This window comes from Nicotiana tabacum, chromosome 11 (genome assembly GCF_000715075.1).
Source record: "Nicotiana tabacum cultivar K326 chromosome 11, ASM71507v2, whole genome shotgun sequence".
NCBI lineage: Eukaryota > Viridiplantae > Streptophyta > Magnoliopsida > Solanales > Solanaceae > Nicotiana > Nicotiana tabacum.
In genome coordinates, this window is record NC_134090.1 from 115,794,307 (window position 1) to 115,815,034 (window position 20,728).

Sequence of the window (20,728 nt, forward strand, 5' to 3'; positions counted from 1 at the left end):
GGACAAAACCTATTAAGCAATTCCCTTAACTAATCTAAGCACCAAGAAACTTTAACATAGTCTAAGCACCAAGGTGTAACATCCTCGCCTCAGGATTTGACTCACAAATACCATGCCTTATTCACAATTCACTTACTTACTCTAACATAGAAGTCAACGACATTACATTTTCTTTATGAATCACGTGCCCTCACTCAATCAAAGAGCTTAGTTCCACACACAATGAATTTTAAGAACATAGGAACTCAAGATAGACAAAATTCACCCGCTCTCAGAAATAAACTTCATGTGCCACAAATGATGCACCATAGGCTTGCCCGTAGTGTGATACTCGACTAATCGAGTTCATTCAGTCTAAGATCAAGTAGGACTTTCACTGGTTGTAATGTAGGCTGTGGGTCGGGTAGGATATATTTGGATATGAGTGACTACACCTCCCCTAAGCACTTTAATACATATACTTTAAAATTAAAGCTCATACTTATTTCAAACCAAAACTCCACCTTAACTTCACTCTTCTACCTCCTACTTCTTTAAGCACTAGTAAATCCCTAGCCACCATCATCAAGAATTATTTTTCATACAATACGGCTATAAAAAAATTCTTTCTTTCTCTTTTTTTTCTTTTTCTTTCTTTTCGTTCAATCCAAGTGGCTTTTATTGACATATATTTATTTTTTTTTCAAACGGTGCACCTTTCTCCTTATCTCAATTGTTTCACTCAAAAGCCAACCCACCACCCCACACTTTAACTTTTTCGTAATTCATCACAGTTCAAGTGCTCATGAGAGGTGACAAGGTTCAAATATATGTTCGATTCAAACAAAGGGGTACGGCTTGTAATGTGGTTACCAAAGAAACAGGATTATAGGCTCAAAGGGGTTAACTACGATACATCACATTTAGGTGGTACTCTATATATATGTGGCTTAACAAAGAAACACCTATATCACTTCTAAAACTAAACAAGACTACTATTTCGCTTTGTACACACGGGGCAAGTTCTAGACATCAAATGCAATGCACAGAATACATACAAACCTCACACAGACATGACACATAACTCATTCAGGATTGGTTTTTAGCACTACACTCCAGTCAAAGCAGTTAATCAAATTTAAGAATCTACTATTTAAGGTACTTATAATAGAGTCAAATACTGAGCCTAAGCGTCACAACCAGAGTATTAACTATTCTCAAGGCATCACAAAGCTAAGAGATATTGTTGCGATTAAATGCATATCCTTATGGTTCCTACTCCTAGGAATTAAAACTAACTACACTCGGTTAACCTAAAAACCCTTGGAAAAGAACCGCGGCCTAAAGAAAAACTAAGGGGGAATTACTATACTACCTAAAAAAAAATTCGTATTTTTCTTTAGACTTACTTCCCTCAAGAAAACTGTCTAGGAGATCCATATTCGGGAAGAGTCCAAAAAAAAATTTCTTTTTTTTTGTATATTTTCTGATTAAAAACAAATAAAAATAAAAACAAAAAATGAAAACAAATACTAAAACAATTAGCCAACGACACTTACTAAAACAACAAAAAACAACTAACAACTACTAATTTCTGCAAGTCCCTACACCACACTTAGATCATGCATAGTCCTCAGTGCATGCACAAATTGACAAAATAAGAAAAAGGAGTAGGGTTCAAGGAAACTCCCTGATTAAGTTGCATTCTCATCCTCTGACGCTCTCCACTCTTCATTATTTTCTTTCTCCTCAGCATCATCATCGTCCTCATCATCTGACTGCTCCGGCTCCGCCTCAGACTGCTCAGGTGTGTTGATATCCTCATCGTCGGGGAGTTTGTATCCATCACCTAACCCAACCATTTTCTGAGCATGATCATTGAGTGGGTATCGCTGCTCCAATACAGTCCTCTCCTCAGATGTGACCGGTTGACCCCCTACCCTCAGCTGGAAATCCATCATCCCATAGAGATGGGCCATAAATATCATCACGAGTATTACACTTAGCACCTATCTGTGATGGCATAGCAGTCTCTTCTTTCAGCCGAAGACTAATGATGTCCGTTTGTTAGAGGGGCTGATCGATGGTGTGGTCAAACTCGGGCTCCTCCTCAACCTCTTCGTGTCTTAAGAATTGAATCAAAAAATTGGCAAATGGCATACGATCGACTTTCTTACTCGTTCCGACTGATGACATCTGGTAGCGGATCAGATGACCCACATTCACCCTTTGACCCGTCATGAGGAAGTACAGTACACAGGTCCTCTCACGGCTAATGAGCGTGTCATGATTGCATGGTAGGAGCCATGCATTTATTAGTTTATGTCATACTTGAGCCTTTGCCTTCATCTTCTTCTTGGGAAATCTCTTGTGCTGATTTGTTACCTTATCCCGGACCCATGCTGCCATAGAGTCGGCACCACAAAGCGTGTGTCTCAACTCTCTATATATAGGCCGGCAAATGAATTGGTCCAATGGCTCCACAGGAACATCCCATGGCTGAAAAATCTATCAAACGTCCACGAATCGGCAGCAGCTATTCAATATCCTGTGGATCAAACCCTGCATAGAATTCTAGGACTAGACTGAGATTAATGTCCCTTGCGTTCTTGAATACATAGCTCAACCCCAAATCTTGGATGCCCCTCCAAATTGCCTGATACTTTGCTTTCAAGTTGCGTTCCTGGATAGCTGCTTCCGAATGTACATGTTTAGGCCTACAGCGCCTGTACCAATACTTAGTATGAGGCGTATGTTGTTGATGCCAAACTCTCATTGGCCTTGGGGTTGTGGACGCATGGTTGCTACTTCTGCCACATCTTGTGCTCCACTTAGACGAGAGGTAGCTTCTCCCAATTTCTCTTCTTTGGGAGAGGTGTGGAGGTTGCCTTTGCTTTAGCCGGAGCAGTGGAGGTACCCTTTCCTTTGTTTGTGTCTTTTCTAGGCGGCATCTTCATTCCTGCACAAACGAGCATCAATTAGCTAAAACTATATTACACATTACACACATAGTCTTGCCTAACTTTCCAAGGTGACTCAAACTTCACCTCGTATTTTCTTAATATGAGAATCAAACAACAACACATAGGCTTCCCTTGATCCACCCCACACTTAATATTTGAACGAGGTGTATGACTACACAATGCTAGTCTATTAATCCTGAAGACTCAGGCTCCAATAGGGACAACGGATGCAATTGAGGCATTATAGCAAACACTTAGCATGCAACTAGTGTCATGGGAGTGCTTCTAAGGGTGAGGGATTGCCTCACCTTCCCAAATCGGCTTGGGAGTTCAGTACTACCACATATTCATACAATCGTAGCACCATTCCTATGGAGTTCATGGGGTTGGGACATACAAACATAATACTACAATGAAGAACAACCACCAAATTTTGTGTAATTTCATACCTTTACCCAACTCGAAATTGCAATGGCAAGAGATAAGAATCATACCTTAGAAACTTTTGAGAAGAAGGATCTGTCTGACAATTCGTTGGTGTGTGAACAAACTAGCAAGACTAAGCTTGACTTCAATGGGGATGGGAGAGACAACGATGGCAGTGTGCTGGTGGGGGAAATTTTGTGCAGTGTGTTTGATTGTGAGGCGTGCGCGGGAGCAGTGTGAGTTTGGGGTTTTTCTTTGGAGTTTTATGCATGTTTGGTTTAGGGTTTTTTTTTATTTGTTTATATGTTGGGCGTTTAAGTAGGGGTCCAAGAAGGGGGTGTTAAAAGAAATAAGAGAAAGAAAATTTAAACTGAAGAACATACTTACCTGGCGGCGCCAGGCCTGGTACATGGCCTTACCCCAGGCGACGCCAGCTCAACGCCTGGTGTACCAGGCTTTATCCCACGTGGCTCCAGCTCCAGTGCCAGCTTTTCCTAGCTTTACCCCAGACGATGCCAGCTCAACGCTAGCTTTACCTGGCCTTACCCCAAGCGACGCCAGATCAACGCCTGGTGTACCTGGCTTTACCCCAGGCAATGCCATGCTTATCGTTTGGTTTCCTTCCTGTGATGCTGAAAACCTTGCTCAACTTGCCTAAAATCACCTACAAACTTGTTAGTACCTAAAAACGAAAAAGAAAAATTCTAAGTATACTAAAAAGCAACTACGAATTGGGTTTCCTCCCAACGAGCGCCTTAGTTAACGTCATGGAACGATGAATACAATAATCCATTGGGTTGCCTCCCATGAAGTGCCTAATTTGATGTCGCAACACAACGCAGGTAAGTGCATTTAAGGCATGTTCAACATTGGTGGCTCGAGCAAATGAGTCATTGACACTAATTTCGCATTATCCATGCCCAAATAATGTTTTAACCGGTGCCTATTGACTTTGAATGTGCAAGAGTCATTTTCCGCAGCAATCTCTACGACACCAGTAGGGTGAATCTCTACCACACAAAATGATCCTAACCATCTTGGCTTTAATTTACCCGAAAATAACCTTAATCTTGAATTGTATAGTAATACCCTATCTCCGGGTTTAAAACTCCGCTCAAGAATATTTTTGTCATGTATTATCTTCATTCTCTCCTTGTATAATCTTGTGCTCTCAAAAGCGTGGTATCGAAACTCATCAAGCTCTTTCAACTCTGTGATTCTACATGTACCCATAGTATCAAGATTCAGCTGCCTCAATGCCCACAAAGCTCTATGCTCCAACTCCATTGGTAAGTGACATGCCTTCCCAAACACCCATCGAATCATGAAAGGCTTTGACTCTTTCTTCTCGATTAATTACCTGAGAGCAGCATGGTCAGTATAAATAATTACTTTCGAGCCTATCAGGTAAGACCTGAATTTGTTAAATGCGAACATCACTGCTAGCATCTCCTTCTCAGTCACTGTATAATTTAGTTGGGCACCACTTAGAGTTCTACTTGCGTAGTACATTGCATACATGACTTTGTCTTTTTGCTGCCCAAGAACTGCTCCCACGGCATAGTCGCTCGCATCACACATCAGATCAAATGGTTGCTCCCAGTCATGTGCAACTATGATAGGTGTTGTTACCAGCCTCTTCTTCAATTCCTCAAAAACTACCCTACAGTCATCAGAAAACACAAAAGGATGATCTTTTTCAAGCAATTTACATAAGGGATAGCAATTTTGGAAAAATCTTTTATAACTCTCCTATAGAAACCGGTGTGTTCGAGGAAACTTCTTATTGCTTTGACGGAAGTGGGTGGTGGAAGCTTTTCGATCACATCAACCTTTGCATGATCTACCTCAATGCCTTTACTCGACATTAGGTGCCCTAAGACTATACTTTCTTGTACCATAAAATGGCACTTTTCCCAATTGAGTACCAGATTAGTCTAGACACATCTTTTCAATACTCTTCTCAAGTTCATAAGGCAATCATCGAATGAGTTTCCTACTACTGAGAAGTCATCCATGAAGACCTCCATTATTTCCTCTACCATATCTGTAAAGATGGCCATCATGCACCTTTGGAACGTGGCAGGTGCATTGCAAAGGCCAAACGGCATTCTCCAAAATGCATAGATGCCATAAGGGCAGGTGAACGATATTTTCTCTCTATCCTCAGGGGCAATAGAGATCTTATTATACCTCGAGTATCCATCCAAAAAGCAGAAGTGGGACCTCCCTACCAATCTATCTAGCATCTGATCAATGAATGGTAGTGGTAAATGGTCTTTCCTAGTAGCATTGTTTAACTTTCTGTAATCCATACAGATTCGCCAACCTGTGACTATTCGTCTTGAGATCAACTCGTTATTCTCATTTTGCACTACAGTCATACCGCCTTTCTTTGGCACACACTAAACTGGGATGACCCAGTTACTGTTAGAGAAGGGGAAGATGATTCCCGTATCTAACCACTTGATCACTTCTTTCTTCACCACTTCGTTTATGTTGGGGTTCAGCCTTCTTTAATGTTCTATGGAAGGTTTGTACCCTTCTTCCAGTAGAATCTTATGCATACGAAATTTCGGGCCAATACCCTTAATATCTGCAATGGTCCAATCAATTGCAGTCTTGCACTCCATCAATACCTGCAAAAGTTGTTATGTCTGCCCATCTAACAAACTAGATGATATAATAACAGGTAAAGTTGAGTTATGTCCCAAGAAAGCATACCTGAGATGAGGTGGTAGTGGCTTCAGTTCCAACTTTGGTGGCTCTTCTATCGATGGCTTAGTTAGGGGAGTTTTCCTTTCTTCTAAGTGCAAAGGCTCAAATTCGAGCTCCCTTTTCCAAAACCCTTGGCCTTCAAGAGCCAGTACCCACTCCGCCAAGTCCTCTCCATTTACTTCACCTAAGTTCATGAGACAGGCTGCTAGCGGGTCTTTAGCTTTCAAGGTCTCATCTTCTTCCTCCAAAATCACATCCACAGCATCTATTAGAGAGCAGTTAGTAAATTCACTTGGTCGCCGCATATATTTCTGCACGTTGAATGTTAATTCTTCATCATTTAGTCTCATTTTGAGCTCTCTAGTTTCACAGTCAATTAAAGCTCTTCCAGTGGCCAAGAATGGTCTTCCCAAAATTATGGGAATCTCCTCGTCAACCCAACAGTCAAGAATGACAAAATCTACTGGGAATAAAAACTTCCCAACCTGTATTAATACATCATCAAGGATACCAGAGGGCCTTTTCACTGTCCGGTCAGCCAGCTGTAGTAACATAGACGTGGGTATAGCTCTTCCAATGCCTAACCTTTGGTAGATTGCCCCCAAATCACAAAGTGCCTTAGTAAATGCATAGTTGCCTATTGTGCATGGGATTGTGAAACTCCCTGGGACAGACAGCTTCTCAGCTATAGGTCTCGTCACAACAGCACTACATGTCTGAGTTAGTGTAACCGTGGCCAGGTCTTGAAGGTTGAACTTACAAGACATCAAGTCCTTCATCATATTTGCATAACCAGGCATTTCCTTTAAGGCGTCAATCAATGGAATGTTCACCTGAATTTTCTTCAACATCTCCAAGAATTTCTTAAAACTGCTCATCTTTCTGATACTTGGCCAATCTCTATGGGAATGGTGCTGGAGGTCGCTTCTTCCCTGTGATTTGAGTTTTATCTTACTCGGGCACTATTCTACTGTTATTTCTTATGCTACCCCAGTATACTTCGCAACCTCTTTTTCTTTGTTGGTATTCTCTTGTGCATGTTGTACCGTCACCTCAGTTAACCCTGTTGAATCATCTATCTCAATGACTACTGGCACAAGTGTTGTAGTAGGTCGGCTTTCACGAGCAATTTCTTGCTCCAGATCGAGGTCTCTACCATTTCTTAGACTCATTGCCATAAGTTGTTTCATGCCCCGCTCTTTTGGATTGATTTGTGTGTCTGCAGGCAACGTCCCTTGAGGACGATTATTTAGAGCCATCGAAATCTGTCCTAACAGAATCTCAATACCCTTTATCGCTGATTCATGTGAGTTTACTCTCTCAGTTATTTTTCCAGTGGACCCAATCAGTTATTGCATCATTCCCTTAAGTTCAGCAACCCCATTATCTTGTATCATAATCTAGTGTTGTTGAGGTTATTGATAAGCCTGTTATTGATTTGCTGGTTGTAACCTTGTTGCCTTTGGTAAGGCACCTCTTGACCCGATGGTCGCATAGCTCCAGGATTGTTGTTGTTATTGTACTACTGATGTACTGGTCTATATTGTTGATTCTGTTGTCCCCAATTCTGACCACCTTGCCTCTGTCCAATATAGTTGGCCACATAGTTCATATCTTCCTGATATTGCTGGTTGTCACCTTCCGCACTCCACTAGCAAACATATAGTTGGTTAATGCATGGTGTACATAAGCCGCCATTGTGTACATGCTGCTTCTTGCCTGATTCATCTATCTTTTTGGTGAGGATACTCATTTGCGTCATTAGAGTGGCCATATTTTAAGCTATGGAATTATTTGGATCCAAAGCCACTGAATGAACTACAGGAGTGATTGTAGAGTCTCTTGTCATCCATCCTGAGTTTTGGGCTATCTTGTCAAGTAGAATCTTTCTTTCTCTGAATGTTTTGCTCAGAAATGCTCCACCTGCTGAAGCATCAATTGGCCTTTAAGCTATCTACAAATCACATGTAAAACCTTTGCCCCAATATCTGCTCTAGAATGTCATGATGTGGACACTTAACCATCATACCCTTGAACCTCTCCCACGTATCTTGTAATGTTTCGGTTGGTTTTCTGCTTGAAGCTCAATATCTCATCAATTTGTTTAGCAGTCTTATTGGGTGGGTAGAACTTGTTCACAAACTGCTTGACTAATTCCTCCCAAGTAGTGATGGAGTTTATGGGGAGTGAATTAAGCCAAGTCTGAGCCTCTCCCGTCACTGGGAATGGAAACAACAACAGCTTTATTGCTTTCGGTGTCATATTAGGTTGCCATTGCGTGACACATATCGACAGGAAATTCTTCAGATGCTGCTGAAGATCTTCAATGTATGACCCTGAGAACAGTCCCTTGTTCTGCAACAAATGTAGCATGTTGTTTGTGATTTGAAATGATTTTGCTTGTATCTGAGGGACTGTAATTGCGATTGTCAGGTTGTCGATAGTGGGTTGTGCCCAATCGTACAACGCTGCTTCTCGCACAAGAGGCATCACACCCTGATTGCTCGGGTCATTCCCATTGTTTCTGTTGTTTACTTTGTCTCCCATGTCTGGTTCGATTTGTTCTGTTGAGTTCTATTGTTGTTTGCCCTTCTTGTTTGCACGATTCAATGCCTTCAAAACTTTCTCAGGATCTGATAATGCTTCGAACAACTCACCAGTTCTTGAGGAGTTTCTAGGCATCCACCTATAATACCCAAGACTACAAACGTTAGGATTTCAATATATTTAGTTTAAATTGAAGAAAATTGACTACACTAAGAATTCTAGCACTTCTTTTAGCTGCAATTAATAACACCATTAATTCCCCATCAACGGCACCAAAATTTGATCACGCCCAACTATGTCTTATAAAAAGGACTAAGCGGTCGTTGCAAATATATTCCGGTTAATAAGTCCGGAGTCGAATCCCACAGGAAATTAACCTATTAAGCACAGTTACTAGATTCACACAAATTCACGCAATCAATCTTCTGAAATATTTAAGTAACGAGTTGGATGTTTACTAACTAAATATTACGTAATGAAAATGCAATAAATAATAACTAACTACGAATGGGTTGTAGGCAAGAATTGGAATGATCTAAGGTTATGATTTTCCCTAATGTCGGAATCCTTTCCGCTACGTTTTCTATAAATTTGCCTAAGTCTCATGAGCACTCTGACTGTCGTAACTCTCTCCCAAGTAATTACCCAATATACTAGACATATTCTCCCGAATTACGCTAGTTGACCTTAAGTACAGCTCACTCATATCGCACCAAGATTTTGTTATCTCTAATCCCACCTTTAAACCCTTCATATTGATCCCTCATATACGTTAGGAGTGATGTTGTTCAACAACTACCTAAATATGCACTCCCTCTCGAGTAATGCACATTAAATAGGCACGGTCGATTGAGGGCCCTTCAATCAACAGCAATAATAATATAGTTGAACAAATAGAGAAAATACTATGGCAAATCTATATTAACATAAAAAGAAAATCATCCTCCAATAGGTTACACAAAACCCTAGATTAGGAGTTTAGCTACTCATACTCATAGTAACAATATCCAAAGTATTTTGCATAATTAAAATACAAAGTAAAGATGAAAGGATGTAGAAATCAATGATTCTAACTCCCAATGGTTTTTCCACGAGCTATCCTTGCCTCCGGTTGCAAAAGTCCTTCAAAGTGGCATTTTTGGGTCTATTTATATGTGTAGGAAAAGACCTAAATGTGTAGGTCAAGTCCTAGTCAAACCAAGAGACAAATTAAGTCTTCAAAACTCGGAATGTACATGCCCAGACCTAGCGGTGCCAGGCTTAACGCCTGGTGGACCTCGCCCCAGGTTGCCAGGCATAACGCTTGGTTAAGCTTACCTCTGCCTTGCCTCGCCTCACCTCGCCAGGTCTTTTGCCAGCTACAAGCCTTGTGTCGTCAGGTATATCACCAGCTACAAGCCTGGCGTCGCTAGGTTCCCTTATTCAACTGCTCCCGTGCACGCTTTCAACTTGTAAGTATTCTTTTTTTCTCTACTTTTATCTCCATTTTACCTAAACATAAAATGGACTCTATTACGAACAAATAAAGTGTAATTTATCATTAAAGCGTATAAAATGTAAGGCAAATAATGTGTTAAACCATGAATTATAGCCACACATTAATACGCCACACTTAAACATTGCTCGTCCTTGAGCAATCAAACTACACTTATAGACACAATTCCCTTAACTCATTATACCAAGAATCTTTAACATAGTCTAAGCACCAAGGTGTAACATCCTCGCCTCAGGATTTGACTCACAAATACCATGTCTTATTCACAATTCACTTACTTACTTTAACATAGAAGTCAATAACATTACCTTTCCTTTATGAATCGCATGCCCTCACTCAATCAAAGAGCTTAGTTCCACACACAATGAATTTTAAGAACACAGGAACTCAAGATAGACAGAATTCACTCGCTTTCAGAAATAATCTTTATATGCCACAAATGATGCACCATAGTCTTGCCCGTAATGTAATACTCGACTAATCAAGTTCATTCAATCTAAGATCAAGTAAGACTTTCATTGGTTGTAATGTAGGTTGTGGGTTGAAGTAGGATACATTTGGATATGAGTGACTACACCTCCCTCAAGCACTTAAATACATATACTTTAATATTAAAACCCATACTTATGTCAAACCAAAACTCCACCTTAACGTCACTCTATTTTACCCCATACTTCTTTAAGCACCAGTATATCCCTAACCACCACCATCAAGAATTATTTTTCATACAATACGGCTATAAAAAAAATTCTTTCTATTTTTTTCTTTTTCTTTCTTTTCGTTCAATTCAAATGGCTTTTATTGACATATATTTTTTTTTTCAAACGGTGCACCTTTCTCCTTATCTCAATTGTTCCACTCAAAAGCCAACCCACCACCCAACACTTTAACCTTTTCGTAATTCATCACAATTCAAGTGCTCATTAGAGATGACAAGGTTCAAACATATTGTCGATTCAAACAAAGGGGTGGTTACCAAAGAAACATGATTATATGCTCAAAGGGGTTAACTACGATAGATCACATTTAGGTGGGTACTCTATATATATCTGGCTTAACAAAGAAACGCCTATATCACTTCTCAGACTGAACAAGACTAATATTTCGCTTTGCACACACGGGGCAAGTTCTAGACATAAAATGCAATGCACAGAATACATACAAATCTCACACAGACATGGCACATAACTCATTCAGAATTGGTTTTTATTACGACACTCCGGTCAAAGCAGTTAAGCAAATTTAAGAATCTACGATTTAAAGTACTTATACTAGAGTCAAAAACTGAGCCTAAGCGTCACAACCAGAGTATTAACTATTCTCAAGGCATCACAAAGCTAAGAGATATTGTTGCGATTATATGCATAGCCCTGTGATTCCTACTCCTAAAAATTAAAATTAACTACACTCGGTTCAACAAAAAACCCTTGGAAAAGAATCGCATCCCAAAGAAAAACTAAGGGAAAATTACTACACTACCTAAAAAAGATTTTTTTGGTATTTTTCTTTAGACTTACTTCCCTCAAGAAAACTGTCTAGGAGATCCATCATCGGGAAGAGTCCAAAAAAAATTATATGTTTTGACCAAAGACAAATAACAAGAAAAACAACAAATGAAAACATATTCTTAAAACAAATACTAACAAGTCATAAATAGTGATATGAACCTATTCCGAGTTTCGGACCCGAAATTCGAACCCGATAGCAACAAAATCAACCTACGGTCAAACTTAAAAATTCTTTAAGCCTTCAAATTACTAGTTTTCAACAAATCACGTTAAATCAAGTTAGGGACTTCCGAATTTGATTCTGGACATACGTTCAAGTCCCAAATCACGATACGGACCTATCGGGACCGTCAAAACACTAATACAGGTCCATTTACACAAAATATTGACCGTAGTCAACTCAAATTAGTTTTAAGGAAAAAATTTATACTTTCTTCAATTTTTCACATAAAAACTTTTCGGAATAGGACATGGACTACGCATGCAAATTGAGGAATACTAAACGGAGCTAGTCGAGGTCTCGGAACACGAAAATAAAGGCTAAAACTCAAAATGACCTATAAGCTGGGGTGTGTGTGTATATATATATATAGTGCTTTCAAAATATTACACAATATTTTGATAGAAAATTCATTTGTAACAAATTTATAATTATGATATGTGTACTACTCTCCCCAAGTCTTTATCTATAACTTCAAAACGTCGAAAATTTGTCTTTTAGATTTCACGTGAAACTTTCTCATGTATTCACATTGTGAAACAAATCGTGTTTACCACTACTAGTGTACTGACAATTTCGAATAGAAAAAAAAATGCTATTTATTAGAATGTCAAACGCATTAACTACTATGGATGGTTTATCTGATTTATTTTGTATCTCTATTACATTCACGTAATTCACTGGGGGAGGGGTCTTTCAGCATACCTTGATTTTCAACGTGGGAACAACTAATGTCCAATCTAAATTCAAACTGATGGATCATAAGGTTGTGTTTGGATATACAATTAATTGAAAGAAAAAATTGAAATATTGTGAGTGCAATATTTTTCACTGGAAAGGATGACTTCGTCTTATGTGCGCTCGTTTTCGACTTCTTTAATTAGTCTTGGGTTGCTCAAAGTAAATTTAGGTTATCGAGGTACAATGTGTCGTTATACATATTTGGAACTCAAGAATTTGTTTGACTTCTTCTTAATTAAGCATTGATAATGATGCATCACCTCAATCCATAAAGTCATGAGATTTTAATGATGCTTTGTTGGACTGAACCGAGTAATTATGGTCTTAATAATGCCATTTACTATCAGCGACTTATCATGAGATCATCACTTCGCGTAAGCAAGGGTCTTAGAAACATAAACAAACAGGTTTCCTCTGGTCCCAAATATTTGTCGGTAAACATAATTTGTTAAACATACTTGGTTTTTCAGAAAGAAAATATAAAGCGTTAATTACCTTTTTTTAGATTCATCCGTACAGCTCTAATTTGTGAAATGTTAACTAAGTGAAGATATTTACAAAACAAATAAATAATATAGTTTAGACTATAAAATATATCTTTCAAAAAGAGCGTGCAAAACCTTAAAAAATAAATAAGATAATGTTGACCTGATATAGGAAAAAACGAAGGACGATAAATTAATTACTGCTACAGCTGAAGGTAAAGATGTCACGACCTCAAATACCCGGTCGTGATGGTGCCTATCACAGTACTAGACAAGTCAATCCAACACTTATCACATCGAATTCTTTTTATAAAATTATTTTCTAAAACCGATTAAGTCTCAAATTCTTCATATGCAATATATAAATCAATAGAAATACGCGGAAACCAGTACAAAATATACTAACACAGCCCGAATTTGGTGTCACTAGTCATGAGCCTCTAAGTACAACCAAAACACTGTCTGAATAATACAAAATAGTCTGAAATAACAAAATACTAAGATAGGAAGGAGGAAGGCAGGGCTGCGAACGCCGTGCAGCTACCTTGCGATCTCTGGATAGACTCTGAGAGCACGGGAAGCTCTCACTATGATGCTCGGGCACCTGGATCTGCACACAAGGTGCAGGGAGTAACGTGAGTATGCCAACTCAGTAAGTAACTAAAGTAAATAATGTCTGAGTGTAGTGACGAGCATTTAAAACCATATAAGAAATCTCAACAGAAATATCGAGTCAAAATCTGCAGTTTGATAGCCAGTTATCTCGTAAAAACTCCAGTTTCAATTAAAATCCTTTGAAAATATTTGTTCAACATTTTTCAACAGAGGCTCAATATAAAAGAAGAGTGAAAGCAGCAAAAATATCATAAACAAGCCCCTCGGGCAAGGTATCATTCATAAGTATAGCCTCTCGGGCAAGCCTCTCAGTTACTCGTGTCTCTGCTCTCGTCAATCAGTATTCAAACTCAGCACTCCGGCTCAATAGATATATCATAATAATAATAATAATAATAATAATAATAATAATAATAATAATAATAATAATAATAATAATAATAATAATAATAATAATAATAATAATAATCGTAACTATGTGCAACCCGATCCATAGTTTATAGTCGACTAAGCTCACTGGGGGCGTGCAGACTCCGGAGGGGCTCCTACAGCACAAGCGTCATATTGTTGTGGCGTGCAGCCCGACCCAATATATATCGTTGCAGCGTGCAGCCCGATCCATATAAATATCGATGCAGCGTGCAGCCCGATCCGTAATATATATATATATATATATATATATATATATATATATATATATATATATATATATATATATATATATAATCCTCACCATTAGGTCCTCAACCTCTCTCAGTCATTAACCTCACGGCCACTCGGGCATATCAGTGAAAATCAAGGAAACTCAACCCAAACAGTTTTCATATATTAAGAAGTAGAGTGATGAAATCGATTTAACTATAAATAGGTAAAACATGATTGAGGATATCCTTTCAAATCGAATAGAGTGAGAAAAGTAGTAAAATACCCCTAAGGGTCTAAACAGGTCAGCACAAAGGCCCCAAATATGGCATTCAGCCCAAGGTAACAAACCAATTGCTAAAACACATAGATATCATATACAATATATCAAAATATGCAACTATATAGTCGCCACGGGACGGACCAAGCCACAATCCCTACGGGTGCACCCCCACAGCTTGTCACATAGCATGTGTGTCACCTCATTTATCAAAACAGTACGAAATTTTGGGGTTTCATACCCTCAGGTCTAGATTTATAATGGTTACTTACCTCAAATCGGATGAAATACTACATTGTGATGCCCTTGCCTCTCGACTTGGCCCCAAATCGCATCGATTCTATCCAAAATGAGAATTATAACATCAATATATGCGAAGGGAACGAAGCCCATGCGAATTCTGATAAAAATTACAAAACTAGAATCCTTACACTCTCTCGAGTTCATACATACCAAATACAACAAAATCCGACCACAAACGACCCCTCAAATCCTCAAATCAAGGTCTCCAATTTCAAACCCTAAACCCTCAATTTTAACCACTATCTTCCATAAATTCCATGTCTAATCAGTAAAATATCACCGTAGAATGAGTTTTAGTTCCAAGAATCTTACCTCCACGAAGTTCCCTTGAATTACCTCTTTAAAATCTCCCAAAAAGCTTCAATCCCGGATAAAAATTGTGAGAAACAACTCAAATTTCTCGAAGGGAATCATATATACTTTCTGACCCAGGGATTCAGCACCTGAGGTCCTTTTACCGCTTCTCTGGTACCACTTCTGCAGACTAGCCAAGCACATCTGCGGTTTCCATTTAAAGTCCTGGGATTGCACCTTCGCCTCACTTACCGCACATGCGGTCTCACAGGTGTGTTCAAGCTTCCGCACTTGCAACTTCTGGTTTTCTAGCTCCTGGCCGCATCTGCGGCTGCTCTTCCGCTTTTGCGATCTCGCACCTGCGGTCCCCAATCCGCAGGTGCGTTTGTGAGAGGGGCAGCAGCTCAAGCTGCTCACTTCCAATTTCAAACTTTCTGAAAATCTTCTGAATTCATCTCGAGGCCCCCGAGACCTCAACCAAAGATACGAACAAGTCATATACCACTATTCAAACTTATACCAATCTTCGAAACACTTAAAACAACATCGAATCATCAAAACACTCTCGGATTAAGGCCTAATATTTCTAAAACTTCCGAATTCCGCTTTTGATCAAGAAGTCCATCAAACCTCGTCCGAATGACCTAAAATTTTGCACACACGTCACAAATGACACAACGGACCTACTCCAATTTTCGGAATTCCATTCCGACCCCTGTATTAAAATCTCCACTACCAACCGAAAAAGGCCAAAATTCCAATTTCGCCAATTCAAGTCTAAATCTACCACGGACCTCCAAATTATATTCCGATCATGCTCCTAAGTCCAAACTCACCTCAAGAAGCTATCCGAACTATAAAAACCATATTCCGGGATCGTTTATACATAAGTCAACTTTCGGTTGACTTTTCCAACTAAATGGCCAACTTAAGAGACTAAGTGTCTCATAGCACTCCAAAACTACTCCAAACCCAAACCAACTGACATGATACGATGACATGTAGCTAAATAACACATAAGAAAGTAGAAATGGGGGAAACAGAGTTGTAACTCATGAAACGACCGACATGGTCGTTACATCCTTCTCCTCTTAAACAAACGTTCGTCCTCGAACGAGTCAAAAAACATACCCGAAGCCTCAAATAGGTGAGGATATCTGCTCCGCATCTCCTACTCGGTATCCTAGGTAGCCTCCTGTACGGGCCGACCTCTCCACTGCACTTTTCCTGAAGCTATATCCTTTCATCTCAACTTTCGAACCTGGCGCTCCAAAATAGCCGTTGGCTCCACATCATAAGTTAGATCACCATCTAACTAAACCGTGTGAAATCCAAAACATGAGATGGATCACCAACATACTTCCGAAGCATAGAAATATGAAACACCAGATGCACACTCGACAATCTAGGTGGCAAAGCAAGCTCAAAAGCCACCTCCCCAATCCTCTGAAGCACCTCACAAGGCCCAATGAATCGAGGACTGAATTAACCCTTCTTCCCAAATCTCATAACACCCTTCATGGGTGAAACCTTCAATAGAACCTTCTCCCCAACCATGTAGGACACATCACGAACCTTCCTGTCATCATAACTATTTTGTCTCGACTGCGCTGTATAAAGCCGCTCTTGAATCACCTTCATTTTGTCTAAATCATCATGCACCAAGTCTGTACCTAAAAGCCTAGCCTCCCCGGGCTCAAACCAACCAACTGGAGATCTACACCGTCCCCCATATAAAGCCTCATATGAAGCTATCTGAATACTCGAATGATAACTGTTGTTATGAGCAAACTTCGCGAGTGGTAGAAACTGATCCCATGACCCTCCAAAATCAATGACACAAGCGCAACATGTCCTCCAATATCTGAATAGTGCGCTCAGACTGTCCGTCCGTCTGAGGGTGAAAATTTATGCTCAACTCAACCTGAGTACCCAACTCTCACTGCACGGCTCTCCAAAACTGCGAAGTAAATTGAGTACCTCTATCTGAAATGATGGAAACTGGGACACCATGCAAGCGAACAATCTCTTGAATATAAATCTCTGCTAACCGCTCTGAAGAATAGGTAGTACACACAGGAATAAAGTGCGCGAACTTGGTCAGCCGATCCATAATCACCCAAATAGCATCGAACTTCTTTAAAGTCCATGGGAGTCCAACTACAAAATCCATGGTGATCCACTCCCACTTCCAATTTGGAATATCCATCTACTGAAGCAAGCCGCTCGATCTCTGATGCTCATATTTCACCTGCTGACAGTTGAGGCACCGAGCTACAAATCCAACTATGTCCTTCTTCATTCTCCTCCACCAATAGTGCTGTCTCAAATCCTGATACATCTTCGCGGCACCCGAATGGATGGAATACCGCGAGCTATGGGCCTCCTCTAGAATCAACTCCTGAAGCCCATCCACATTGGGTACACATATCCGGCCCTGCATCCTCAATACTCCATCATCACCAATAGTCACATCTATGGCATCGTCTGTGCTGAACTTTGTCCTTAAGGACAAGCAAATGAGGATCATAATTCTGCACTCTCTAATGCAATCAAATAAGGAAGACCGAGAAATCACATAAGCCAATACCCGACTAGGCTCCGAAATATCCAACCTCACGAACCTATTGGCCAAGGCCTGAACATCAACTGCAAGAGGTCTTTTCCCAAAAGGAATATACACCGAACTCCCCATACTCACCACCTTCCTACTCAAAGCATCGTCCACTACATTGGCCTTTCCCGGATGGTACAAGATAGTAATATCATAATCCTTTAGTAGCTCCAACCATCTCTGCTGCCTCAAATTGAGATCCTTCTGCTTGAACAAGTGCTGGAGGCTATGATGATCGGTAAATACCTCACAAGACACACTATACAAATAATGCCTCCAAATCTTCAACGCGTGAACAATGGCAGCCAACTCTAGATCATGAACGAGGTAGTTCTTCTCATGGGGCTTCAACTGACAAGAAGCATAAGCAATCACTCTACCCTCCTGCATCAACACACACCCAATACCAACTCTTTAAGCATCACAATACACTGTATATGAACCTAAAGTTGATGGCAAAACTAACACTGGAGTTGTGGTCAAGGCAGTCTTGAGCTTTTGAAAGCTCGCCTCACACTCATCTGACCACCTGAATGGAGCACCCTTTTGAGTCAATTTGGTCAAGGGTGATGCAATAGATGAAAATCCCTGAACGAACTGACGGTAATAACCTGCCAAACCAAGAACGTTGTGAATCTCTATGGATGAGGATGGTCTGGGCCAACTCTAAATCGCATCTATCTTCTTCAGATCAACCTGAATATCCTTACTGGACACCACGTGCCCCAAGAAAACCACTAAACTAGGCCAAAACTCACATTTAGAGAACTTTGCATAAAGCTTCTCCTCCCTCAATCTCTGTAACACAACTCTCAAATGCTCTACATGCTCCTCCTGACTCTGCGAGTACACCAGAATATCATCAATGAATATAATCACGAACGAGTCAAGATAAGGCCGAAGCACGGTGTTCATCAAATGCATGAACGTTGTTGGGGCATTAGTCAGCCCAAAAGATATCACAAGGAACTCATAATGACCATATCTGGTCCTGAAAGCTGTATTAAGAATATCCGAGTTCCTGATCTTCAACTGTTGGTACCCTGAACGAAGATCAATCTTGGAAAACACTCTCGCTCCTTGAAGCTGGTCAAATAAATCATCAATGCGAATCAAAGGATACTTGTTCTTGATTGTAACTTTCCTGTAATCAATGCACATCCTCATTGTGCATCCTTCTTCTTCACAAATAGAACAAGCGCACCCCACGACGACACACTATGCCGAATAAACCCCTTATCAAGGAGTTCATGAAGCCGATCCTTTAATTCTTTCAACTCTGCCGGTGCCACACGATACGATGGAATAGAAATGGGCTGAGTGCCCGGCACCAAATCAATACCAAAGTCAATATCCCTATCTGGTGGCATGCCTGGCAGGTCTGCAAGAAACACATCGGGAAAATCCCTCACTAAAGGAATAGAATCAATACTGGGAGTCTCTGCACTGACATCTTTCACAAAGGTTAAGTATGAAAGACAACCCTTCCCAACCATCCGATGGGCCTTCGGAAATGAAATCACCCTACTGGGGACAAAATCAGTTGAACGTCGCCACTCAATCCGTGGCACACCTATCTTAGAATGACAGTCCAATATAGCACGACACGGAGATAGCCAATCCATGCCCAATATCACATCAAAGTCCACCATACAAAGCAACAAAAGGTCCACTCAGGTCTCCAGACCCCCAATAGTCACCACACATGACCGATACACACGGTCCACAATAATAGTATCGCCCACCGGAGTAGATACATGAACAGATGAAATAAGAGACTCACGGGGCGTATCCAAAAAACGAGCAAAACACAATGACACATATGAAAAAGTGTAACCAGGATCAAATAACATAGAGGCATCTCTGTGGCAAACTAAGATAACACATGTGTTCACGACATCTGAAGCAATAGCATCCGATCTGGCTGGTAGTGCATAGAAATGGGCCTGACCACCACCTGATCGACCTCCCCCTTTGGGGTGACCCCTAGCTGACTGACCCCCACCCCTAGCTACCTGAGCGGGTGGTGAAGTAACTGGAGCTGAAGTCGAGGGCTGACTCCTCTGCTGAGATGAACCCTCAAAAAGACGAGGACATTGCCTTCTCATATGACCAAACTCTCCACACTCGTAACAACTCCTTGGTGCGGTGAACGGGGACTGAAGGGAACCCCTAGCACCGGAATGACCAGTAGAAGGACCTGGCATGAAAGAGCCCTGAACTGATGGAGCACGAGACGAACTCTGGGCTGGTAGGGCACTGAGTGATGAATGACCCTGATGTGAGCTGTGAGAACTATGGCCCGATGACGCCCATGATGAACTGGACGAGCTGACTGAGCATGTCTGAATGGATGGCCTCTGCCGTGCTAAAACTGGCCTCTCGAAGGAGCATCACCAAAACTACCAGATCCCCGAGGCCCCTTGCCTCCCTCTCATCTCGCTCCTGGCGGCGAACTGACTTAATCTCGCGAGCGATATCAACAACCTCCTCAAAGGTAGCACCTGACACCCTCTCCCTAGTCATAAGAATCCGAAGCTGATATGTGAGGCCATCAACAAACCTCCTAATCCTCTCTCTATCCATAGGAACCAACCAAACAGCATGACGAGCTAACTCCGAGAACCTCATCTGATGCTGCGTCACAATCATATCTCCCTGATGTAACTGCTCGAACTGCCTGCACAGCTCCTCTCTGCGAGACTGTGGCACATACTTCTCCAAAAAGAGAACGAAGAACTGCTGCCAGGTAAGGGGCACTACATCAACAGGCCTACACCTCTCATAAGCCTCCCACCAAGTAAAGGCAGCTCCACAAAACTAAAAAGTAGTAAATGCGACCCCAATGGTCTCCAGAATACCCGTTGTACGGAGAATCCTCTGACACTTGTCCAAGAA

General features: G+C 40.8%; 1 non-coding gene across 1 annotated transcript; it reads left to right on the plus strand.

Moving 5' to 3' along the window:
• Positions 1-8,084: 8,084 nt before the first annotated feature.
• LOC142166633 (small nucleolar RNA R71) lies at positions 8,085-8,192 on the plus strand. The gene has a single exon (XR_012697036.1). It is a non-coding gene; the product is annotated as a small nucleolar RNA R71 (small nucleolar RNA).
• Positions 8,193-20,728: the final 12,536 nt, after the last annotated feature.